This window comes from Camelus bactrianus, chromosome 20 (genome assembly GCF_048773025.1).
Source record: "Camelus bactrianus isolate YW-2024 breed Bactrian camel chromosome 20, ASM4877302v1, whole genome shotgun sequence".
NCBI classification, from domain to species: Eukaryota; Metazoa; Chordata; class Mammalia; order Artiodactyla; family Camelidae; genus Camelus; species Camelus bactrianus.
In genome coordinates, this window is record NC_133558.1 from 42,564,101 (window position 1) to 42,591,297 (window position 27,197).

The 27,197-nt window shown below is 41.2% G+C and overlaps 1 long non-coding RNA gene across 1 annotated transcript; it reads right to left on the reverse strand.

Moving 5' to 3' along the window:
- LOC141574271 (uncharacterized) lies at window positions 1-27,195 on the reverse strand. The gene is made up of 2 exons (XR_012501184.1): window positions 27,072-27,195; window positions 1-3,532 (listed from the first exon to the last, which is right to left on the reverse strand). It is a non-coding gene; the product is annotated as an uncharacterized LOC141574271 (long non-coding RNA).
- Window positions 27,196-27,197: the final 2 nt, after the last annotated feature.

The following is a 27,197-nucleotide window of genomic DNA, read 5'->3' on the forward strand; positions in this document are numbered from 1 at the left end:
TCCTCCTCTTGTAGCCCTGCTGACCGCCTCTCTCACGGCCTGCCCTACAAGTCTGACCAGTCCCTTCTGTGAATCCTACTGTATTGTGCACAAATTTTGTCCAATTGGTGTCATCCAGTAGGGACCTTAAGTGAGGCACCCAAGCTCCTGTGTTGGTTTCTTCCATCAGCCCTTACTTCCTTGGGAGCCAGGACTGTCTCATTGCCCCAAGGATCCCTAATGCCTAGTAAGATGCATGATAAAGCTGGTACTTAATGAGCACATGGGTCAAATGGAAAAACTTGATCAAAAAAAGGCCCTCATTTTTCAGACATGCCTACTTGAGCACATAGGGTAAAATGACATGTCTTCTTGGATTTGTTGTCAAATACTTCAACAAAGGACAAATAAAAGAACAAAGGTCTGAATAAAGGAAATATGGAAAAGTTTGTGAATTCCTTAATCTGGGTGATTGGCTTATTGTACTATACTTACTCATGTATACTTAAGTTAGTTTATAATTTTACTGTCATTAGCTGAATAGCAAGTATTAATGCGTATTAATTGAAATCCTTAGAACTGAACAAACTTACCCCACACAAAATCCTTAATATCCTAGTAGTTTGTCTTTCAGAAATCTTTTCCCACAAATACAGGAAAAAAGGGAAAGGCAGATCCGTGCAGTATTTCCACGTTGTCAAAAGACCAAAGGCCGATACAAAAGAAGAGATTGTAAAAAAGATAAAGAGGCTGAAATCAATGTCCGGAAAACCTAGCTAACAATCCTAAATGGCCCAACTTAACTAACCTCAGCACTGCTGCATCAAGAATGGGGCAAATAGCACCTAGTGGATTTTTTTTTAATAAATAAATAATAATCCAGTTCGTACCACAGGCAATTATGATAAGACTGAGTATAATTTCTAACACCAACTAGTGTACAAATCATAATTTCTACTTGATTCAAACTGCTTCTTCTATAAAATTTGAATCTTTTTATTCTTAAGACAGATTTGTGGCCTATGACCTAGTGATAAAATTTTCAGCTGGCTTGTATTAAAAAAGGTTCACCATAGTGAGAGTTTATTACATCAAGTATTCCTTTTTGGGAAACCCATGTGCCTTGTTACTCTCTTTCATAAGATTTCCTGTGGAAAATTCAATCCTTCATTCAGGAAAAGGCTGAGAAATATATCTCATGGGAAAACCTTCATAAACTGCAACACAAGAAAATGAAAATGACAGTGAGCAGCCCGTGAAGCCGGCAGACACACAGCGCACGGCTGTGTTCCCGCCTCGAATTTCTTTAACCAGCAGGGAAAATGTGCATTTCAAGAAATAGACATAAACAATTTTCAGGACCTGAGCACACAATTTCCCTTTCAGGGTTTAGTGGGCTTCCATTTAATTCTATGAGAAATGTTTAAAACAACAGAACAACAGCTGAGATAGGGTTTAAAGTAACTTTTATGTCTTAGTGAAAATAAAGCCAACTGATAGTTATCATTTTTACTTTATTTGATCTCACTCTCTTACTTTACCTCCCCAACCTCCTCCAGAAAATGATTGTGAACATCCCCTCCTGTGTCAGAAGGCTAAGTAGAAAGTACCAATCAAATGGAGGTGGGCTTTGTTGTTTTATTTTTCAAAACAAACAAGTTTCATTCATGTGATTTAATAATTTACATCAGAAACAAAGTCTACTCAATAAATGGTAGCCAACACATGTCATCATAGCTGCTCATCAGGTTTGGCCCCACGTTACACACTTTTACATGGACATGTGCCATGTGCTGTCATGGGAAATGGTGAGTGGGGACAGGGCCTCTGCTCTCACAGGGCACACAGCCTGGTGGGGGAGGTGGTGTTCAATCATTGCCCTTTTTTTTTAATATACTTACAAATTATGGGAAATGCTATTTAAAAAGAACAAAATGAGTCAATGAAAGTGAAAAATACAAGGACAGTATTTAGGCTGAGGGAAGACAGGGAACCTCTTTGAAGAGCTGACACTCCACTGAGACTCAAAGGACAACTCCGGTGCTGCAGGTGAAGGGCAGGGACACACTGATAAGGGGCTGATATCCAGAATATACCAAGATTTCTTTAAACTCAACAAGAAGGATGAATAACCTGATTAAAAAATGAACAAAATGCCTGAACACACACCTCATAAAAGAAGAAATCTCGATGCCAAAGAAGTCTATGGAAAGATGCTCCACAGCATCTGTCATCAAGGGGATGCAGACTGAAACAGCGAGGTACCACCGCACACCTGTCAGAACTGCCAAAACGCAGAACGCTGACAGCACCGAATGCTGGTGAGGATGTGGAGCGTCAGGAATTCTCATGCATTGCTGGTGGGAATGTAAAATGGCCCAGATACTTTGGAAGACGGTCTGGCAATTTTTTACAAAACTAAACGTACTCCTAACACATGATCCGGCAACTGTGCTCCTTGGTGTTTACTCGACGAAATGGAAACTTATGTCCACACACAAAACTGCATACAGATGTTAATAGCAGCTTTATTCATAATCACCAGAACTCAGAAGCAACTAAGCTGTTCTTCAGCAGGTGAATGGATTAACTGTGGTCCAGCCAGAAAATGGACTATTATTTGGTGCTAAAATGAAATGAGTTATCAAGGCATGGAAAGACATGGAGGAACCTTAAATGCATATTACTAAGGGAAAGAAGCCAATCTGGGAAGGTTCCGCAACTGTCTGATTCCAACTGTATGGTGTTCTGGGAAAGGGAAAACCACAGAGACTAAAAGATCAGTGGCTGTCAGAGGCTAGAGGGGAAGGAGCAATGAATGAGGTGCAGCACGGAGCATTTTAAGGTCACTAAGACAGACTACTCTGTATGATGCTGTGACGGTGGATACATGTCATTGCACATCTGTCCAAACCCACAGAGTGCACACCACCAAGTGTAAATCCTAGTGTCAAGTCTGGGCTCTGGGTGATGATGACGTGTCAGTGCAGGTTCACCCATTGTCGCAAATGCATGCTCTGGTGCAGGCGTCAATAGTGAGGAGGCTGTGGGGACAAACTGCCGTTCATACACTGAATCCAGCCCCAGACACCGCTGTTAATAAAGCTCTGTGGGTGTGTGGAATGTCCGGATGCTCTGGCGTCTGAACAGCAGAGCTGAGCAGCTGCACCAGAGATCAGGATGTTTGCAGACCCTGAAATATTTACTCCCAAGCCCTTGACAGAAAAAGTCTGCTGAGCCCTATTCTAAACGAATCAGAATTCACCCTGATGAGACAGGACAGCAGGGCCCAAACCAGGCATGGTTAATTGGACTGAAGCAATCTTTTAGTTCCAACACCTTTGCTGAAGTCCTGCAGATCCAGCGACAGACTGTAGCCAGGAAGCGTCTGCACAAGGAGTCGGTAGCAGGCCTTCCCGCCAGGCTCCTTAATGCCGGGGGCCGCGCGCTGCACGGGGGCCACCCGCTTGAAGAAGGCGGACTTGCGGTGGAAGCCGATCAACTCATAGAGCTCGGAGAGGATGCTGCACTGCTGAATTCTCTCCTAGGAATGCTGAAGCACAGGGAGAAAAGCAACAAGCATCTGAACGAAACATGTAATGGAAAAAAGACCCATAAAAAATTTTCCCTTAAAACAGAGACCGAACGACACAGGAAGGAAGAGGAAGGCTGACTTCATGCACTGATGGGACCGGATGCAGAAATGCAGGGAAGCAGCGCTGTGCGGATGCTCCAGACCCCCTCTGGGCCCCACCTTTCCTCGTTCCGCCTCTCCTTTTACTAGAAAGGTCCGTATTCCCTGAAACAGAGGAATCTGCTACCTAAACATGGGACACAGAGAAGGGAAAGAGGAAAAGGACGGGAAAGTAAAGGAACAACATTTCATCTACACCCTAGGGTTTGGGCGGGACTTTCACCAAACACACAACCTCTCAAAGCACAGAGCACACAGTGAGAGGCTGACAGAGTGACTGCGACTTCTGCTCCTTAAACACCAGCTACCTGCCAGCACACGCTGTGCCCGTTACTGAATCATTACAATCATTTCAGAAACTATTACTACCCCAGCTCACAGGCAAGGAAATCTGAATCTCGGGGAGGATTTATTATCATCCTGGACAAATTCCCATGGCCCAGAAGTGTCAGAGCCTCCGGCAGACCCTGGACTAAAATGATCCTCATCACCACGGGCCCTGAGCCTCAGGCTGAGGCCACGTTAGGTCTGCACCGGCCCAGAGCACGAGTCTGTGGGACAGGGAGTGGTCCCATTTGAAGTGCCAGGCCAAGGCCCTCAGGAACATATGTAATGAAACCAAATACCCAAACTCATTTCCAACGCACTTCCCTGTCCGGTAGGACTGCTCAGCACATCTGGCTTATCACCTGTGCACAGGCTGTGCAAGGGGCCCAGACAGTGACGTGACGTCCCCATGGAAGTGGCTCAGAGACCGCTTCATCACAGGACAGACTCTCCCGGCTTCCAACGTTAACTCTCCATTCCATTTCCAACTGGAAAGTAAGTTTAGACTTGTTTTCCTCTCCAGAAACAAAGACAGTGGTAACATCAGCGGGAAACTCAAGACTGAGGAAGAGTCTCCTGGACATTTGGAAGGATAGGCTGGGGAGGGAACAGAGATAGGGATCAGAAAGACCCGTGTTCCAGTCCAAAGTCTGCACATCACTCGCTTTGACAGTTTCCTTATTAATACAGGTGATAAAATCTAATTATGATTGTTTTGAAAACTAAAAGAAATAACGTATGCCACTAGCATAGGTGTAAAATCCTCCATGAGTGTTCCAGAAATGGACGTGACCATGGTTAGATACTGTCTGCCAAGTCATGTGTGCTAAGCTCACATCAGCCAGCCAGAGATGTGCCAGAGAATGCCTCAACAGCCAGCAGCCTTCTCCAACTTGGAAACTCACAGTGTCCGAAGAACAGGCAGTGGTGGATGCTTTGGGACACTGTGGAGGTAGCACTCCAGTGATGACTTTAAAAAGCTGGGGAGAATTTAGGGGACCATACAGTTCAAATACAGTAAACTCATTCCATGTCTACAAATATTCATCTGTAGCCATGATGATTCAGAGAGGAAATACATATTCAAACGTACATCATTTTCCCACATAAGTGCATCAAAACAATTCGGAAAGAATGTAACTTTCTTCTCTAGATCACACAGTGGGGATTACAAGGTTTGTATTGACAGCACTACGTGTAAATCATCTGCAAACTTAACTGGGTCCATTATCAGTCATCATCATTTGAAGGCAAGGATGGAAAAGAACAAAGCCAAGCTAATACTCTCCGGTAATTTGTTGGGTTACGATGTCACAGAGAAGACGGACAGCTCAACAAGGAACCACTCTGCCGTGATCACGGAGCCGGGGAACGGGATGGGCGGCAAGATGTATGGCGCAGCCGTAGCTGTGCCCGCCCTTCTAGGCAGGTACCCAGTCACTTTGACAAGGTGTCAAAAGTGTATGCCCACGTCCTCATCACCTGTCATGCATTAAAGAGAAATGGAAACCTATTAACGGCCAATAACCTCGGTGGGTACACTGTCCAAAGAGCAACGTCACAGTTTGACAACTGGCCATCCCGGTTCCCTGGGCTTCATTCTTGGAGAACCTTAAAAACCACTCCTCTGTCCTCAAGAAGTGCTGCCTACTTGTCCTATATTTGGCTCAGGGATACAGCACGGTCACGTGGACTTTAATGTCTGCACAGATTTGACTGTCTTTCTCCAGGTTCACTTGTCCATTCTGAAGAGGCCTGAGTTAAGTCCAAACTCCATAAGATCAATTCCCTCCAGTGACAACTCAACGAGCCTGCAATTACAAACCAACTGAACAGGACTGTCCTCAGCTAAAAATGTCACCCGCCCTTCACTGCTTTCTTAATCTCCTGTCCTGGTTAATTGCAACAGTCTAACACCACCCTCCACCAAGTTCCCCAACTATGTCAAATAGAAAGTAAGGTCCATAAAAGAGGTGACAACTCCATAGTCACCTCTGAATTCCTAGCATATATTAATGTCAATAAATAGAACTATGATTATGGCTTCTTTCCTTTAAAACCTTTCTGGTTATTTAAATGAGACCATGGAAGGGAGGTGTTTGGGTCCAGTATCTTGATCCAGAAGACTCTGGAGACCTTTTTCGGAATGGCTGCCCACTGATTCATTCAAAACACAACTTCTCTTTCCGGGAGGAGCTGTGATTTTCTGCCAGGAGTTTGTTGTCAGTCTCATGCCAGAACAGATTTAAACTAAATACTTACATTGGATATGTTATTTTTCCCCGCTTCCAAAATATTGACTTTCCTTACTTCCTTGCCTTGAAGAATGCTTTTTTACTTTTCTTTCTAATTCACCCTTTTATAAAGCAGGATTCTCTGGATGTGCTTGGCCTTACATAAGAACAGCCATCCAACTCCCAGTGTGAGAGGCCTGGGGCTCACCTCCTGCCCTCCTGTCAAGGCAACTGAAACTCAGTTCAGGAGCCAACTGGCCCCCAGGGCTTCTAAGGCTCGTGTATCTCCCAGAATCCCTGCTTTCTGGTTGACTTGGCTTCTGAGGATTTCCCCTCACTTTCTTGACAATTAGCTGTGCAGCTTGAAAGATGAGGAAGGAAGGTTTTATTTCTTAATCAGCATTTTAAGGAACTTATGTAATGAAGGTTTTCAAGAGTTTCTAGAACCCTCCATTGCCGAGACAGAAAACACACTAGATATATTCTAAATCTAGCTATCATGTGCATTTTTTATTTGCTTTTGTTTTCTTAACTGCTAACAGACATTTTTGAATTAAAAAATAAAATAAGGCCCCAAATAGGATAGAACATTGAAGAGGAAACATAATTAAAGGGGAAAGACAGAAAAATGATAAGTACTCTACAAAGTTATTAGAAAAAATACACTATGGATCAGATCAGCAGTTCTCAGTAACAGCTAATTGAAACCTGACCATGAGGTAAAATGTCTCTCCTGTCAGGAGACGGCCAACAGAAAGCAGAATTAAATCAACAAACTAAAATTCTAAGTCTGGCGAAGTAGAGAAGTCTACCAGCTAAATGTGTTTTCTTCTGGAAAAGAGGGAGACTCACAAGATCTTTTCTGTGGAGCCTGAGCCCAAGTGAGGATGGTGAATTGAGCTCTGTAAGTACCCAATTAGCAAAGTGAGTGATGAATAAAGAGACGTGAGCTTTGATGACAGAGATGATACTACTATTCACTTGTCCTGTAAGTATGTCTTCACGTTCAATGATCAATACCTTGGCGTCCTCAGGGATTGAGATTATAGGAAAATGCACAGCCCGGGCCTAGACCTCCTCTGTGATTGTGGCACTGCACTTAGATGTTTCAAGGGCACCACCAACTCCACCCTCTGCCTCTCCCAACTCAGTCCCATCACTCACCGATGTGACTGTACCCCTCCTTCAGGGCCCAATTTCCTCAGTCAACGAGTCACACCACCCACACCTCACCTACAAAGTTCTCACTGGGACTCCCTCAGCACTGACTGTGTGCTGGGGACCACGCTGCACATTGTGCACACGTTATCTCACTGGATCTCCACAGAAGTCCTGGGAAGTCGGTATATCACTGCTTCAAGTAATAAGATAAATTGTTTCACTTCCTTGAGTGCGTCATCCAAAGTGACACGGCTACTGAGCCACAAACCTGGGACTGAAAACCATTTGAAAATTGAACACTGCTACACCTCATAGCCACCCTACTCTGACTTATCACATCACCTCCTGCCGAGCCTTCTAAATGTTTCTAAGCATTCTACAAGACAAAAGTGATCTACGAGAGCACCCCTCTCCCCTACTTAAATTCTGACAATGACGTTCCACTTCCCTTAGGAGAAAGCCCCACCGGGCCTGAGCACAGCCCAACGGCCCAGCATCCGCGTTCCCTGCGAGGCCACGCCGCCTCACCCACCACGCAGTGCTACACGTGCCGGGTCCAGGACAGGGATGCTGACTCCGTACAACCCGGGGCTCGTCTTACTCAAACAATGATCAACCTCTTCAGTGCTGACTCTCAGAAAAATGTTTTCTCTGGATGAATCAGTATCTTTTTCCTTACAACTTCCCATCATTGATAATGAGCTCCCCCCAAAAGAGAGAAAACCTAATACTCAGACTCCTTATCTGTAAAGTGTGAATAACAAGGAAATATGAGAGGTTTTAAGCGGAATAATATTCATGTGAGGCTGAGGGACAATTCCCAACATACAGTAAGCACTCAATATGTGCTTACTTAATATTAATAAAATAGATTCCATTCCAGCAACCTTAAATCAATGCTTTATGTCTTTGTCCAAAAGACTACCGACAAACTATTGGACGAACCCCTTTGAGCAGGTCCACCCAAGCGTACTGGGATAGGTAAGACTTGACTCCAGTTACAGCTGCAGCCAACCAGCACTACGGGGCGGGGGCAGTTTGCTCAAACTCTTACATGTTGTTTGAGCATTTAGTTGTAGTTATTGAATAAAGACAGGTATTATATAGTCAAAGCTCCTGAAACATAAATCTTCAAAGATTGATGCAAATTAGTTTCAAGTACAACACTCTCACTAGAAATTATTTGAAAATTATAGTCTTAGCTCCTCCACATATTGAAAGGGCATTTTCTTAATGTATCTGACTATATACACTGAAAGGATTGTTTAAAAGAAATTAAGATGAAGCCATAATGAATAAGCTTTCAGTATAATCTGCACAAAGCCCCACCCAAGGGTCTCACTTCTCACTTCCACATAAGTGTTCAGGTAGCTTAACCTGGGTCTTGGTTTCTTATGACACGGGGGTGGGAAGAATTGTGGATAGATTTATGTAGCAAATATAAATCTAGGGTATTTGCTGTGTAGGAATCCTAGAAATAAATAAATTGATATATAGTCCCACCCTTAGGAAGCTCAGCCTTTCCAATTACAACAGCATTAAAAATAAAATGAGAGATACATTTAAGAAAATTTTACAAGATTTGCACATTGAACATTTTGAAATATCACCAAAAAATAATTAAAACATCTACATATATGGAAGGCATCCCATGTTCATGGAATGGTAGACAATATTGTTAAAAATGTTAAGACTCCCGAAAGTGATCTACAAATTTAATGGAATCCCTATCAAAATTCCAGCTGACTTCTTTGCAAAAATTGAAGAACTGATGCCAAAATTCATATGGAAGTGCAAGGGACCCAGGTCAGCCAAAACAATCTTGAAAAAGAAGAGCAAAGTTGGAGGACTCACTCAATGGTTACTACAAATCTATAGTACTCAAGTCATTATGGTACTGGCATAAGTTTGGATGCATAAATCTATGAGAAACAATAAAAAATCCAGGGGGGAAACTTACATTTACAGTCATTTTTCCAGAAATGTGCCAACAAAACTCCATTGAAAGAATAGTCTATTCAACAAATGGTGCAGAGACTCCTGGGTATCTGAAGGCAAAAGAATGAATCTGGAATCTGGACCCCCGTATTTTATATAACAAATAAAATATTAATTCAAAATGGATCACAGACGGAAACGTAAAAACTAAATGTATAAACATTCTAAAAGAAGACATAGTTTAAATCTTTGTTGTTCAAGGATATGCTATGGCTTCCTAGATACAATACCAAGAGCACAAGTGAAAAAAAAGAAAGATAAAATTGACTTCATCAAAATTAAAACCATTTGTTACAAAGGACATCATCAAGAAAGTTAAATGAAGGGGAAGGGTGTAGCTCAAGTGATAGAGTGCGTGCTTAGCAAGAAAAATAAAATGAATAAATCTAATTACCTCCCCTAGAAAGAAATTGTTTTAATGTTTAAAAAAACTAAAGTGAAACGACAATCTGCAGAATAGGAGAAAAATTTTGCAAAGCATATATCTAATAAGAGACTAGTATCCAGGATATAAAACAAATGCTTACAACTGACCAATACAAAGAAAATCGACCCAATTTTTAAATATGCCAAGTATTTAAATAGATACACAATTGGCCAATAAGCATATGAAAAGATGCTCAGCATCACTAGCGAAATCAACATCAAAATGAAATCTGATTTTACACTCACTAGGATGGTTATAATCAAAACATGGACAATAACAAGTGTCGGTCAGGAGGCAGAGAAATGGGAACCCTCAATACGCAGCCATTGGAAAGGGGCAATGGTGCAGCTTCTTTGGAAAAGCCTGGTGTTTCCTCAAAAGGTTAGAATTATATGGCACAGCAATTCCACTCCTACATATAGAGTCATCCCTCAGTATCCTCGGGGGGTTTGTTTCAGGAACCCCCCACCCTGGATACCATAATCCAAGGATGTTCGAGTCCCTTTACAATCAGCCATCTGGATCCATGAAGTGGAAACTACAGAAATGGCGGGCCAACTGTACAGCCAACAGAATGAAAATATATTCTCACAAAAACTTGCACATCAATATTCATGGCAGTATCATTCAGAGTAGCCAAAGGTTACAAACAATATCCATCCATCAATGAACGGATAAACAAAATTACCAAGAATAGTCCCACAAACTTTTGGTCATTAAATCTTTGACAAAGGAGGTGAGAACATACAATGGAGTAGACAGCCTCTTCAGAAAATGGTGTAGGGAAAAGTGGACAGCTGAATGTAAATCAATGAAGTTAGGCCACTCCATCACAGCATACACAAAAATAAATTAAAATGGCTTAAAGACTTAAACATGTAGACAAGACACTATAAACCTCTTAGAAGAAAACATAGGCAAAACATCTGACATACATCTCAACAATGTTTTCCTAGAGCAGTCTACTCAAGCAATAGAAATTCAAGCAAAATAATACAAGTAGGATCTAATTAAACTTACAAGCTTTTGCACAGAAAAGGAAACAAAAAGCAAAACAAAAAGACAATCTATGGAATGAGAGAAAATAGTTGCAATAAATGAAACTGACAAGGGCTTAATTCCCAGAATATGTAAACAGCTTTTACACTTAATAAGAAATAAAAACAAACAATTCAATTCAAAAATGGGCAGAAGTCCTAAAGAAACTTTTCTCCAATGAAGACATAAAAATGGCCAATAGGCACATGAAAAAAATGCTCAATATCATTATCAGAGAAATGCAAATCAAAACTGCAATCAAGTCTCAACTCTCACCAGTCCGAATAGCCATCATTCAGAAGTTCACAGACAGTAAATGCTGGAGAGGCTACGGAGAATTGGGAACCCTCCTGCACTGTGGTGGGAATGCAGTTTGGTTGAGCCATTGTGGAAAACTGTATAGAGGTTCCTCAAAAGACAAAAAATTGACCTCCCATATGACCCAGCAATCCCACTCCTGGACATATATCCAGAAGGAACCCTAACTCAAAAAGACACTTTTACCCCAATGTTCACAGCAGCACTATTTACAATAGCAAGACATGGAAACAACCTAAATATCCACTGAAAGATGACTGGATAAAGAGACTGTAGTATATTTCTCCAATAGACTACTATTCAGCCATAAAATAATAATAAAGTAATGCCATTTGCAGCAACATGAATGGACCTGGAGAATGTCATTCAAAGAAAAGTAAGCCAGAAAGAGAAAGAAAAATACCATATGAGATCGCTCACATGTGGAATCTTAAAAAAAAAAATCAAAAAACAAAGACACAAAAAGATAAACTTATCTACAAAACAGAAACAGACACAGAGACATAGAAACCAAACTATGGTTACCAGAGGGGAGATGGTGTGGGAAGGAATATATTGATAGTTCAAGATTTGCAGATACTGAGTATGTATAGAATAAACCGCAAGTTTATACTGTATAGCACAGGAGAATATATTTAATATCTTATAGTAACTTATGTTTAAAAGAATATGAAAATGAATACAGGTATGTTCCTATTTAACTGAATTGTTGTGCTGTACACAAGAAACTGACACAACATTATAAACTGACTAGACTTCAATGAAAGTATTTTTAAATAGATCAAAAACGAAAAAAAGAAAAAGGATATTATGAAACCAAAAGAATAAAGTACTGACTCAGGCTACATTATGGATGAACCTTGAAACTTTATGCTAAAATAAGCCAGACACAAAAGGGCAAATAGTGCCCTTTAAGGTGAACTGTATCTAAGCGTTTACTGTACTACTTCTGTAAATTTTCCGGAGGTTTGAAGTCTATCAATATCAAAATAAAATGTATTATTCATTAAAATCATAAAACGCTTCCTCACAGGAGGGCTTTAATTATTAAATGCAAAAATGCATGTAAAGCTCCTGGAAAAACACTATGCACGTCCACACACAGACACTGCTGTCACTGCCACTCAGAGGGTGGTGCCAGCGCTGATGAGGGCTGCCTCCACTCGCTGCCCTGCAGACAGGAGTGAGGGCCTGGGCTCTGACAGGCAGGGTGAGCGTGACCCTGGGTCAGACACAGCCATGCCCCAGACTCTGCGTTACCCAACTTTCTTATACAAACTGCAACATGTAATGTAAGGCTACAGGGATGTATCTTACAACACAGGGAATACAGCCAATGTTTACAGTAACTATAAATGGAGCATCTATTGTACACCTGAAACATATCATATTTCAAATCATCTATATCTTTGTAAAAAATTAAAAAATAATTTAAAAATGTTATCACTTTAATATTCAATTCGGTATTTAAGTAACTACTAAACAGCTTAGAATGTATAAAAGCATTTAAGTGTGCTGTTTGTTTACATATTTATTTACTTTCAGCCTCCTGCTAAAAGAGAAATTAAACAATTTTTTTAAACACACCTTAACAACCATAACAACAAAAAGGCAAAACTGAAAGTGAAGAGAAATTGGAGATTCAATACTTAAATGAAACCAGGGGGAGGTAAAGTCATAAAAATGGATTCCCTGGAGTCAGGGCAAGTGTTAAAGGCCGACTAGAAATTCAGCTGTAAGATTCTTGGCAGCTAAAGCAAAAAGAAAAGATCATGGGGGGGTGGTAGAGGGTGTGCTTAGCGTGCACGGGGTCCCGGGTTCAAGCACCAGGGCCTCCACTAACAGATAAATACACCTAATTACCTACCCCCCCAAAAGAGTCCCAAAGAAAAGAAAAAGAGAAATTTCTTTCCAAAAAAACCTGATATTAAATTTGGATTAAATACTTAAAAAAAAAAAAAAGAAATATAGAAAAGATGAATGACACTCTGAAGGAAAAGCCCAGCTGGGCTAACGAGCTAAGTCACAAATCTAAGTGTGATAAGTGTCGGTTTACTGATCTAAGTATTGCTGGGCTAACTCGTAAATCTGAAGTTTAGTGTCAGTTGAATGGGCTAATAAGCTAACTCGTAAATCCAAGGTCAACAATTGTCAGTAAAGTGATCTGTTCCAAATTCATAAGCTTCAGTGTACTGATTCCTTGCTTTTTGTTGTTTGAGCCTTATTGGCTAATAGCCCCTTACTTGTAATTAACCCTATAGAACCTCATGTGCAGGTCTTGGAGGTGCTCAGAGCTTCGGAACAGAAGCCCCTCTGAGCCCGCCGGCGTAATAAATCTCAGTGCATGTTTCTTGGCTGGCCTGTTGTTTCTGTAACAACACAAGCGATAATGTCCTTGAGATAAATCTGTGATGGCTGCTGGCAGGTCCCCATGTCTCACGTGGCAAAATCTGAAACATCTTTCTCACCATTCAGAGTCATCATAAGCCCACTCCACACTTCCTGCTGTTAAATGCAGGAGCACAGGCAGGGCCCGGCCTTTGCTCTCTCTGTGTCATCACAGTGAGATAGGATGGAAGGGGCAGAGCACAGCCATTTAAGGAAGGCCACAGCAATTAACAACAAAATGGTGAAGGATTCAACCCCCAGTAGGCCTTGAGGCTCAGGATGAAGAGATTTAACTTCTAGCAGAGCTTGAGCTTCATTATACACCCATTGTAATAGTAACATGGTGAATAACATGCCCCAAGGCACCATGGCAGTCCCAAGGCTAGCCACAAAAGGTCAAAGGGTGGGAAATGGCCAACTCCCTGGGAATCCCAGCCCCTTGTCCTTAGGCTGGTCCTTCTATATATTAGCAAATGAAACCACCAAGCCCAAGAAAACGAGCAACACAGCGCCACCTCGCGGTCACCCCTCTCTCTCCCTCTTCGGAGAAAGCCCACACTCTGTGGAGTGTGTACCTACTTTTAATCTGAGCACCCAAACCCCACACCTCGTGGCCTTTCTCTTGCCTTTCAATGTGTCTCTGTGAATAAATCTACCTTTCCTCAACATTGGCTTGCTCTTGAATACTTTACTGCACAAAGCCAAGGAACAAAATCTGGTGGGACACATCCCAGGGTCTCAACCAAAGCCTGGGACACAGCCCTTCTCATGCCTCACATTTTATTCCTTGTATCAACAGGACTGGGTTGTGAAGGGAGCTCTGAGGCCCCAGCTAAAGGACAGAAGCTGCCCCCAGGGCTCGAATTGGCGGGCAGCCTCTTCCCCAGCAGGGGCCTTGAGGTCTGCACGGTTCTGTGTTTCACTGTTGTGCTGACTCCACAGCCACAGAGCGTTCTCCCTAGGCCTGTCCCCACAAAACCCTTCTCTCCAAAATACAAGCACATCATGTCACAGTCCTCTTGTTCAACCAGGAAATGCTTAACCCACTTTTTCCCTCCACAGTAAAGTACCTAACTGTCCTCCCTCCCATCCCAACACTTCTTTCTTTGTGAGAACTCTGCACTCCCCACACACCATCCTGAACGCAGGTGCCTTGCTGGCTGGGACCGAGATGTTTCAGTCTCACACAGCCTGCATCCTTTCACTTTCCCCTTGTTACCATAAAAAAGCCTTTCCTGAGTCACCCACAAACCTGATTCTGAACTTCATAAAGTGCTGAGGTTGCAGTCACTGTGTGCATACCTCCCAGGTTTTGACTAAGTTTCCTTCACGAGATCTTCATTAAGGAGCTGCATCAAGAAGTTGAAAGAGAATATTCTTACATCTGAGCGGAAGAGCCTGCAAAAAATTTAAATGGCTTTGAAGAGAGAGTTAACCAGGGACAGAGAGGTCACAGGTCCTAGTCAACAGTGTCATGAGGCAAAATGTTCTTCAAAGGCTCAGAGTGGCTTCTGAATGCGGAGACGGCAGGGAGGAGGTGACACGCAGTGAGTGGGGTGAGTGACACAGGGTACGCTCCCCCAGCTGGGGAAGAATTGGATTTTGTTCTAGTTTTCCAAACAAATTCTTACTACCTTTTTCTCCTATTGTCACATACCATTTCCTACGAATTAAGAATATCAATGTCAGTCATTTGGGACACTTGGGAGAAGCAACACGATGCCATTCACAGGGCTGGGACATGACAGCCACACCAGTCTAGGTTGAAAGACCAGTGGGGGTATTTCCATGGTGATCACGGGCATGCAGCAAACTGCTCAGCTTCAATGACCTCATCTCAAAGGTGGGGCAATAAAACTACCAAGAAAAGTGCGTGATGATTATGGAAGACATCTGTTTACTAGGTAAGTGCCCGTGACAGCTGCAGCTTAATGGGGAATGAGTATGATTAACAAGGCCCTGTCTACCTGGCCACACGCTCCCTGCCTTCCTGCCTTGGTGCAGCAGCAGAGTTTGTTTAGCTGAGATGAACGCCCCCAGAGCAGCCCCGACGGGAAAGCTCGCAGCTCTGCATTGCGAGGCGTGTTCCTTTCCTTCTCAGTGCTGGTCACAGTTTGCTGTCATCTGTTTTTATGATTATCCCTTTTGTAACTTCCTCTCCTCCAGAGTTTTTGCTCAAGCAGTGCAGAGCCAGGTGTGTCTTGCGGCCTGCCCGATATTCTGAGCTGGGAAACAGCCGATCCCACATCTGGTTCTGGTGCTGAATGGAGAGGGCAGAAGGCCCTGGGGCCCATGCTGAACAGAGGCCCCTGCACCCAAAATTATGGTCTGACTTTGGGCAAATTACACAGTCTTCTTTACCCTGAGATTCCTCATCTGTCCATGAAAATAACTTCCCATGGCACACAGAGTTACCAAGATTAAAGGGAATCACCATATTCACAACCTATTCAAGGGGCTACCAGTGCATCCTCAACAGACACATGCTGCCTTTACGGCTCTGACACATGCCAAGCGGGGCGGCCGCACACAGTGAACACTGCTAAGTGCCAGTGTGTTAAGTGCTTCATGTGTGCTACAATACTCTTTAGAACTTACAACAATACCAGGAAGAAACGAATATTATAATGCCTATTTCACAGATTCACCAACAGGTTAAGAGAGGTTGCATTCTAGTCCAAGGCCGTATGGTGAGGAAATGCCGATTTAAACCGGAATCTGGGCCCAGGCCTAGGCTCCATCTCTCTCCCATCCACCTGACCATTTGCCTATAAATTCCACCTGTCCAATACACAACTTTGCAGCCGGCCAGCTCTTAAATGCAATGTGTGCCACCATTTGTCAATGTTGGTTAATTACCATAAACTGTTCTCAGAAACCACTACAGAAAAGAAAGGTGGACTTAAGGAATTCTGCATTGCCTTCTCCTGTATTGTGCAGAAACCCTTCCCTACACCACCAAATCCAAATGTATGCTTCCTCCATGTTTATGTTTGCACACGGCTTATTAAAGAAGAATGTACCTGCAGTAATTCCATCTCGGTTGCTTTCCAAGTTTGCAGATTATCCATAATCAGTCCGTGAATGAAAATACTACAATGTGAATGAAAATACTGCAACCATGTCAGTAAACAAAGAGTGCTGAAACCAAGTCATTAGCGGCTGCCGCCAACTCCCAGCGAAGACAGGCCTGCAGCTCAGCAGCTGCAGCAACTCACAATGGTGCCCTCTGAGCAGACTCAGAATAAGAAAGGACAGGATACTGGCCCTAGGTAGCTAGGTGCTTGTTTAAAGAATGAATTCAGGGAGTCCAAAATATTTGCTTCCTCCCATACATAGAAAAGCACTAAATTCTTGAACTTGAGATACCTGGCTTTCTTTAGATAACAAGCAATCTTTTACTGTTCCAACAACCTGGTCTTTGTTGTAAAGCTCCTATATATCCTAGCTCCTCCTCAACCTCTTGGGAGCAGTCCCTCAGAGAGATCTGAGAGGCTGTCATCACGGCTCGAGTCGTCCCGCCAAGTAAAACATAACTCTTAACCTTTAGGCTGCACATGTATTTCAGTCAACAGTTTTGGACACCATGAAGGGACCCAGAGCAGACTTTCTCCACCTGAACTCTCCGAGTATCTGGAGCCTTGGTACCATAAGTGGCCCTTTGTGCCCATCTGCCTCCTCGGGGAGTCCAGATGAATTTGGGTGAGTCTCTCTTGGTTCTCGGAACTCACATATTGTTTGATGATCCTGAGTTTTATTTGGCGGTGTTTCCAGGTAACTGGCCCTCCAGTTGAAAGATACTGGGGTGAATTACCCACCCAGTGGAGACATACTGGGTGGGGCATGGTTGAAATATAACGGGAAATACCCACCTTGCGGAGACGTCCGATGTGGGGCTGGTGGAAACATACCAGGAAAATACTCACCCAGTGGAGACGTCCCGAGTGTGTCCAAGTTGAATGACACTGGGTTCAGGGCTGAGTGGTTAGGTAAGAGGTTGGTCTAATGTTTTCCTCAATTTGGTTACCTCCATTGAATTTTTCAGGATAAAAGTAAAACTCTTATGAGTAATCTTTCAACTCCAAAAATGGGACCCTCCTCCTGGCTGGTAACAGCTTTCTCTGGTGACAGAGAATCTTGCAGGAGTGGTAGAGGCAAAGACTTCATGCCATAGAGTTGTCCCTGAGGGAAATCTTACTAGCAAATTTATTGTGAGAACCCGACCTTACAATGGGGAATAGAACTTTCAAAAAAAATAAAAAACAGAAAAGAAAAGAAAAAATGACAGATTGCCAGCCTCCAACTATTACCCCAGCCAGGTTTATGTACGTACAAAACTTACAGCATTAATTGGGAATTAGAAAAAAAAAAAAAAAACTCACTATGAAAGTAACTAACCAGGCCTGATAAAAACATTTTTTGGAATTCTGAACTTATACAAACAAAATTCCCGTTAGGGGGAACTTGGATTTCTCTTCCTTTGTCCTTGAAATGTAAACGTTTTATCTTTCTCTGGGTGTTTTAAGTGTGTGTATGTATGTATATATAAGTTTACTTTTTTTTTAAAGGAAACCTTGGACTCTGCCATACAAAAGGTTCAAGTATTGTGTACATATGGTGGCCACGCAAATAAATTGGGATTCTAAGCAATTCTTTGTACCAATTGTCAGATATTTTGCCATCTTAAACTTTGTTTCATCAGCCTGGACCACAAAGGCCTTTAGCTTTTGAAGAGTAAATCTTTGAATTTTATTTAGGCAACACCCCCACTCTCATGTGGAAGAGCCTCTTCACCTTATTGGTTTAAAATCACTATATATATATTATATATATATTATATAATAATAATATATATATTATTATATATATATATATATATAAAATGATGGCCATATGATGGATCCTTTAATTTGGAAAAACTTTTAAATTGGTGAGAGTTGAAAGAGATCTCATTATAAACAGCTGTTTTATTGGTATCTATTAAAATCAATTTTAAAGGTAGAAAAATATATCTAATGTTTAAGCTAAGAACTTAGTGAAAAAAATAAAACTGGTTTGAAAAGCTACATTTGTGTTTTTCCTTTCCGATAAATGGTTCTAGGGATGCTAATAAAAACTTAGAATAATTAATGTTAATTAGGTTGAATAACTGGAAAAAGGATTGTTAAAAGGTCGAAAAAAAAAAAGATAAGGGGCTTAACCCAAGTGGATAAATATTTTTATATGGTTATTTTGAATGAGATAAATAAAATGGACATTTTTGGATTTAGGTACAAGGTTTTGATACTACACTACATAAAGTAAAAATAAAGGGCCAAAGAGATCACCTACTGCCCCCCAACATTAAAGTTCAAACAAGTCCGTTTTATTTGCCGCAGTTTAAAATATATGTATATATAGACTGAAATACTTGATCAATGATTGGGACAACAGACCAATTAATCAAATTAAAAATTGAGAAGGGTCTAAGCTCTTTGGCTGAAACTTGGGCATCCTAGAGACTTTTCTATAAAATTAGATACAATGCACACACAAAAAAAAATGGCTTCTGGCACTCCTTCTATAAATAAGAATTATTGATTAAAACATAAATATAAAAATTAAAGGTATAAGATTTAATAAAATTGAGATAAAAGTTTGTAAAATTGGTATATTTAAATGGTCTTTATATAAAAGTTTTGCTTAATTATGTTGTGGGATAGATCTGTTTCAATGGAAAAACGCTTCCCCTTCTTGGTTTTATAAGTCTGGGCACAAATCTGTCCCTCAGAAAATATTAATTGAACAAAGTAAAAGAAACCAACAGAGTTACATGAGCCGTCCAGTGTAACGTAAAAGTAAAAACTAATATTCAGTGGCTAATAAAAAAATATAATAAGAGGTTTACCCTGGGTTTAACTTATAACTCAAGGAAAAGAGACCTTACTAAATGCCTTATGCAAGCTTTGGAAAACATGATAAATTAAACCTTAAGGTTTTAAAAGATGGAATTCTTTGTTTACAGCTCTTCTCACTGATAAAAAAAAATGCCAATTAAGGAGAGAAAATTGGGTCTGGGTGACAGAGCAGTTCTCTGGGGAATTGGAAGATTGTGTCTTTGTCTTGCAGATCAGAAATGGAAATACAGCAAACAGTGACCTAGGACTGAGCCTAATTAGCTCAATGAAATAAAACTTAAGGCCAAGAAATTTTTGGCATTTTAGAACTCAGAACTCTGACGTGTCCTTCAGACTTTGTCAAGAAATCTTAAATGTCTGTTTCATAAATAGCAAGCCTTAGTGATTTGAGCAAGCAAATTCACTTTACTCCAACTATTATTATACCTATCTTATAAGTAAGTTTTAAAGTGAAGCTATGAGATCTCTAGCTTTTGTCTGTTTATAAGACTGTGTACACATTATTGATGTGAGATATTTCTACAGCTAAAAAGAAATCAAAGTCAAAGAGATCTGCTTAATTGACGTAAAACATAAGAGCTTGAAAATTAAGTATTTTTAAAATAAAAACTGAACAAATTGACTTTCAGCGTCACGTGAACTGGAAAATATTCAATATTAAGATAATATTTGATATTGTTTAATTTAAGAATGTTCTAATTAATATAGACATCTTTAAAGTCATCAATATTAAGTATAATGCTTTTACTGTACCTAGGTTTAATGAAAGTCAAATAAGATCCTGTTATATCTGTTGCAGAATTGTCAAGAAAAAAAACAGTAATGTGGTGTGGTAAAATTTTAAGTAAATTAAATGCAAATGAGATGAGAGCTTTGGGTAAATTTTTAAAATATATTTTTAAAATGTATGCTTGATAATCTCTAAATGTTTGGTATCTTTAAATTCTAGAGTTGTGTTAAATTAAGTCAAATGATAGGATTTTATTAAATAGCTATGCCATTTTCAGATAAAATAAGATTGAAATATGAATTACTTAACATGTAACTTCCTCTTACAGAGAAAATAAAGGTGTTTAGAAATACTAATAAATGGATGATGCCACACTGAAATAGTCTCTATTATTAAGGGAATGATCTCAGTATCCTAGGAAATTAAGATAAATGTGTAAAGGAAGTTATAAGAATGGAATTATATTTTGTTAATGAAAAATAGTGAATTTCTCCTGAAGCTGGTTACTTCTGAATGGAAGAGAAAATAAGGGACACACTAATAGGAGTATAGAAAGCTATGGAAGGCTTGTGGAAGAGGAACCCTGAGGAAAGAGTTTCATACGTGGTCGGAATTGGCTAAGTTTAGAATCAACTTGGGCAAAGTAAATGAATCTTAGAAGTAAGCAGGTACAAGACTAGATTTGGTTTTCTCGCTGTTAAGAGGAAAAAATTTTCTTAAAATGTTAATCCACCTTCAGTAACAGATTGTAAAACTTCTTATACCACTTAACTGATCTGTTCTACCATTACCTTTGACGCATTTTCTTGTTAATGAATTAGTACTACCTTATAGTGATCTATATGTTTATCTGACCAAGTGTTCTGAAATCTTTTAATAAGCTCCCCAAATATCAATTTCTAATTAAAGTTCTTTTAATCTCCAGTTAAGTTTGGGATGCTACAGAGGGCCCCTGAAACATCCCAAAGAGAGACTTTAATCTAGTAAATTTCATTTGGCATGTTAAATAACACGGTATTGTCAAATGAATAATAAATCTTCTAAGGTTATATTGTATGAGAAAATATTATTAATATAGATATTGTAGAAATTATATGGACTCCCTAAAATTCTGGTATATCTGAAATGTTACCAGTGATAATTCTGGGTATAGTGACCAGGTTTCTTTATCGATTATAGTGTAACGGTGTTTAACCATGATTTTAAATCTTTTGTCATTTATAGACAGTTAATGGTTGTCTTCTGATGGTTTTGCAAAATGCTTGCTCTTCAAGGAGATTTACTGATTTCTAATAAATTTCAAACTATAGCAGTGAACTAAACTGGGTAAGAAATTTTAAATTTCCAATGAAAACTGTGATTAAAAGAATTAGTTACATATGACTGAGTAAACTGGTGAATATGGTTATACTTTTTGATTTTGTTTAAAATACTACTGGCTTTTAACCTGTTTCCCAGACATAAAGAATCTCTTCTCTTTAAGCTAGTTATGATTCAAAGCAATTTGATAAATTATACCTATGTAATCAGACTTGGAACAGTTATCTTTTCTCTCTATCTGATCCCTCAATAGACTAAAAACTCTTAGGTCCCCAGTGGCTCTATCAGACAAATGAGGAAGATCATCTCCTAACAGATATAGAAATCTCAAGGTACTTTAAGGATTTTAAAGAGAAAAGAATTTACCTAAATCTGTAAGGCAGAAATCCATGACAAGCCCTTGACGGGGCTTTCCTGGCCTTAGCAAACCTTATTAACATTCTACACTGAGACTCCTAATTAAAAGTTCCAACACAGCCAATTTAAAAAAGCCTATATGATCAAATAATCAGACAACTTGTAAAGCAATTAATCTTGACATGGCTTTATTTGAGAAAAATGAGGGTAACTTTAGAGAGAAAAAAGATTATATTTTAGTGGATATTAAATTCTAGCTTTGTTAATTGACGTCCGTATTTACTAACACACTTCCCAATCATTCCTTGCTGTTATGTCACATTGCTGTACAGTTTAACTGAATTATTAATAGGATACTCTAGCTTTGTTTCTGAAGCTCACTAATCTATCCTTGGGTAAAGTTCCAATGCCCCATGACCTGCAGCCAGAGGATTATACAAACTGGAACAGGCATGACTTAAAGAACTGTCTCCAACCTGAATGGAAGGACCCTTTATCAGGTACTCTTAAATAGACCATACACACCAAAGTTGAAGGAAACGGACTTTCGGGTTCATTTCCTATCAGAAATAGCCCCTGCAATGCACTGGCCTATAGAGCACTGCTCACCTTAAAACAATGCCCAAATTGAGAAAAAGCTACCAGGCCAGGATGAGAAGAAGACGATATCTGAGGTAGACAGCTGACCCAAGACACCGTACCAGGCCTGCATAAAAATTACTGTGATAATTTCTCCTACCTTTGATTATGAACTACTCCAATTGTTAAGTTTATGGTAAATTACCTATGTCTAGTTCTTCTGTGTTACCTTTGTGAGTTTCCCTACTCCAAGGCTCTAACTAGATAGCCCTCAGAAACGTTATTCTAAAAAGAAATTATAGTTCTGTTTAGGCCTCTGTTGATCTTACAAGGTGGGAGACCTCACCTGACCAATTAATACCTTCTCTGAGACTGACCATAAATATGAAATTTCTCATAAGGTCACTCAAACTCAATCAGAAACACAAGCAAAATTTTAACCCCAAAATACAACTTCCCGACTATTAAATTCTTAATCGTGACTTTATTAACGTTACTAGCTGTATTACTTATATCCTATCTATTTTATAAAATTGTCTGTTACATTTCCCAAAGTGTAACTAGGCCTACAAAATTGATGATGACTAAACATCTTGAAGAAATAGATAAAATTTATAACCCTGAATAAAGTAATTGTAATAGTGTGATTCTAGGTATGGGAATGAGCAATGAAGGGAAAACACTTCCTGGATCATAACAAACAAGTAAGACAGGTGATCCAGAGAATTTTTAGTATCAACAGGGCCTGATAAAAAACTAACACCTTGAATGGCAACTCAGAAGATTCTTCACCTGAACTAGGATTGAGCCATCCTAGCACCATGGGACAAAATTGGTCATGAAATGTCTCTCAAAACATTGGCAGAATTTAGGACCAAGGGGGAGCACTGTGAATGAAAATACTGCAACCATGTCAGTAAACAAAGAATGCTGAAACCAAGTCATCAGCGGCTGCTGCCACCCCCAAAGAGTGCATGCCTGCAGCCCAGCCTCTCAGCCACTCACAGTGGTGCCCTCTGAGCGGACTCAGAGTAAGAAAGGACAGGATACTGGCCCTAGATAGCTAGGTACTTGCCAAAGGGATGAATTCAATGACACAAATGTTTGCTTCCTCCCATACATAGAAAAGCACTAAATACTTGATCTTGAGATATCTGGTTTTCTTTAGATAACAAGCAATATTTTATTGTTCCAACTACCTGGTCTTTCTTGTAAAACTTCTATATATCCTAGCTCCTCCCCTACCTCTTGGGAGCAGTCCCTCAGAGTGATCTGAGAGGTTGCCATAACGGCTCGAGTCCTCCAGCCAAATAAAACATAACTCTTATCATTTAGGCTGAACGTTTATTTCAATGAAGTCCCAGAATAGACACAACTCATCAATTCTGTAATGGAACACACTGGATCAGGAAACAAAAGCTTGTTTTAGTCTGGAAAAACTACGGTTTCCTCTTTCTTCCTGTCATTATACAATCCCACCAGAACTCATTAATTTGCTGTCTGCTCATCTGGCAACCAAACTCAGAGGAGTCAACTAAGCAGAGTGCTCTACTCGGGAGAACACCCCGCAGCAGCACTGCAGGCTACCTGCCTTCCCGCACGCTCTGCTGACCCTTGGTGTCCTCAGTGACAACCAGGAAAACAGAGCTGTTCCCAACAGCTGCGAAGTCCCACACGTTAAATAAATCATTTTATTTTATACGATATTTTACGTATATACCCATCTCTGAAAACAGATTTGCTAGAAGCCCAAATCTTCAGCATCAATCTGCAAAGGCAAATCCGGTCCGCAAGGGAAAACAAGACTTAAGACGAAGCTAAGGCGTCCAAAGTACTCTCCACTACCTAAGGCCTCCAAAGTCCCCTGCAGGACCTTCAACCAAACTGCCTGCAGGCCTGCAGCTGCAGGCGGCAACATGTCTGCTTTTAAAGCAACCCCTTCCTGCCCTCGGGCACTACAATGTCCCTCTACGCCCTCCCTTCTCAGGGTAAGAGCAGCCGCTGCAGAACCTCACAGGGCAGCACTGACAGGACTGGGCACAGAGGATCAGAGCTAAACTAAGCCTTCTGATTACACGAGCTTGTCACTCTGTCACTTTACAGACGAAGATATATATATAGAGAGGTGGGGTGATCTTGCTCAAAGTCACACAGCTAATAAGTGGCAAAGTCCATAACTCTGCTCCTCCCTCCGGCTTGCTTCCCCAGCTGGGACGCCCACAGGGTTCTCTCGTGCCTGCCTGAACAGTCCTTTACTGGCATTAATAAAACACCACAGGGTCTGACCCTAGCCTACTTTTTCAGCATCTTTTCCCTGCAGTCTCGCAGGAACAAGGCGGTTCGGGCCATTGTATGACTTCTGGCACCCAGAAGCCTCCGTGCTCAGGCTGGTCTTTCCTGTGCATCCAGCACCCTGCTCAGAGGCTCTTCCTCCCCTGCAGGAACACGTTCCCACTCTCCGCATGACACCCCCTCAGGGAAGCCCTCTTCTCACCCTCAGCTCAGCAGGTGTCCCAGGCCACATCCCGAGCTGCCCCATTAGGACTGCGGGTGCCTAGGTTTGCTAGTCAGACCAGCAGCCTCAGAGCCAGGGATTATGCCCGGGTCTCCCTGCAAACCTACTGCCCGCCTAACAGTCCCCAGCCAGCAGGTCACCTGGAAGTCGCAGCAAGTGCCCCACCCAATCCCGAAGTCTCTTCATTTGCCAGCACCGCTGATGACTGGTCTCCAAACTTTGGTCAGTTTTGCACAAAACAGCAGCTTCCACTGTGAAGCAGGGGGTTTTCTCTTCTGCTCCCCATCCTTACTGGAAACGTCTAGGGAAATGAAAAGGCCTTTTCTCAACCCTTTTCTGATGACACCCTCCCACCCATAATACTCACATGCTCAAGAGTTTTGGGTCTACCTGATTTTGTTTCCCTTACGCTAAGGGGCTCAAAACACTGCGGGATTCTTTCTCTTTTGAGGGTATTTTTACTCAGTTTATCGGTTTTAATCTGTTTTTGTCTCTCTCTTCAATATCCCTAGAAGTTGCCACTTCTTATTCCCTTCAGCAGCCTCCCTCCCAACATCTAGTCTAGGAAATCAGCTGTGATGAGGGGCCCGGGGGAAGTCACAGATGATGCAACTAAGGCACAGAGAGGTGACTTAATTTGCCCGAGAAGATCAGCTTCAAGCCCCAACACTGTGTGTCACGTCCCTCTGTTTAACTCTTATGCTAAGCAAGCGATCTATTTGTAGATTATGGTTATAAACAGATGAGGTATGAAAATACATAAAAGGACACACATCAACTCTAAGATATTCATTATCTCCACTATTTTGTTTCTATTTATTTTATTTCTATTAAAAAAAATTAAGAACCTCTGCAGTCAATATAGCAAAATGTTACTGGGCTTTAAATACAGAATATAGAGGTTTTAAGTGTGTCATTACTCATCCTTATTTGTATGTTCACAAGACAAACTGATTTGAAAGTCTCTCTCCCCTCCCCCTACTCACTACTGGCTCTCACCTGAGCTCCCAAACCACACATCTAACAGCCTTTCACTTTACCCACAGCTGTACTCATCAGTTATCCCCCAGAACTCCCTCTACAGCTTTCCCTCCTCAGAGCACAGCAGGACCATCACTTACCTCATTAATCCACCCAGAAACCTGTTCCTTCCTCCATCCTACCTTCACAGACAGCATTCATCCTTTCCTTTTTACCATCTAAAGATGCCTTCAATCTGTTCGCTTTTACCCACTGACCATCCCACCGGTCAAGTGGAAGCCACCAACACTGCCCACCTGGACTCACGAGTCTCCCAAGTGGCCCCAAAGCCACTCTCCCCTACTTGAGACAAATGGGATTGTGTCACTCCCACGCTTTTAGGACTGATTTCAAACCCACTGTTCTTAGAAGAAAGTCAAGTTCTTCACCTGATGAAGGTCTTGCCCATCAAATTGTCAGCTCAGGGAGGGGAGGACACGCCCTCTCCCCTAGGACCCGCCCTCTGGCAGAGCATCAGCTTGGGAGGACCTGCTGTGCTACACCAGCCTGTATTCTAACCCTGGTCTTGAGTTCTTAGCAAACTGCTTCACTTATCCATACAAATCCAAGGTAGATTAGAAAGATATTAGATGTTGAGCTAGACTATTGATTTGGGGATTTTGCACTAGCAACCTGCAAGTACATGTTCTAATGATTCTGTCTTCTTAAAACCACACCCAGATTTAAGTAGTATTTGTGGAATGTCTTCGGAGTAAATGGGACTGTAGTTTTACAGACATTGTTTTATACCATGAACAACCCGGACAGGGTCACAAATGGACCGCCTCAGAAGTGACAGAAGACAGGTGAGAGGCACAAAGCAACAGGTCACAAAGACGGTAAGAGCAAAGTTGTTTCTCCAACCCCCCAAAAAATTTTTGAAAGAACCGAAAACTCTGAATTTTGTAAGTAAAATACTATCATATAAAGAAATAAAATAATCCTCTTCATCAGGGTTTCAAGATCTGACTCCAGAATTTTTAGCAGGCTATACTGAATCCAAGCACAGAAAAATCAGATGGACTAGTGGTGAGTAAGTTCCAGGAAAACTGCAGTAATTCCTCCACTTGTAAAAGGACATAAACTCACCTGTCGAAGATGAATGTAAACCGCATTCTGGAGAAATTCGGTAGCTCCCAGGCTCCGCTTCTGGATGGCAAGGACATGGACAGCTCCGAAGCATGCTTCTAACTCAGTCACCAGCATTCTTACACT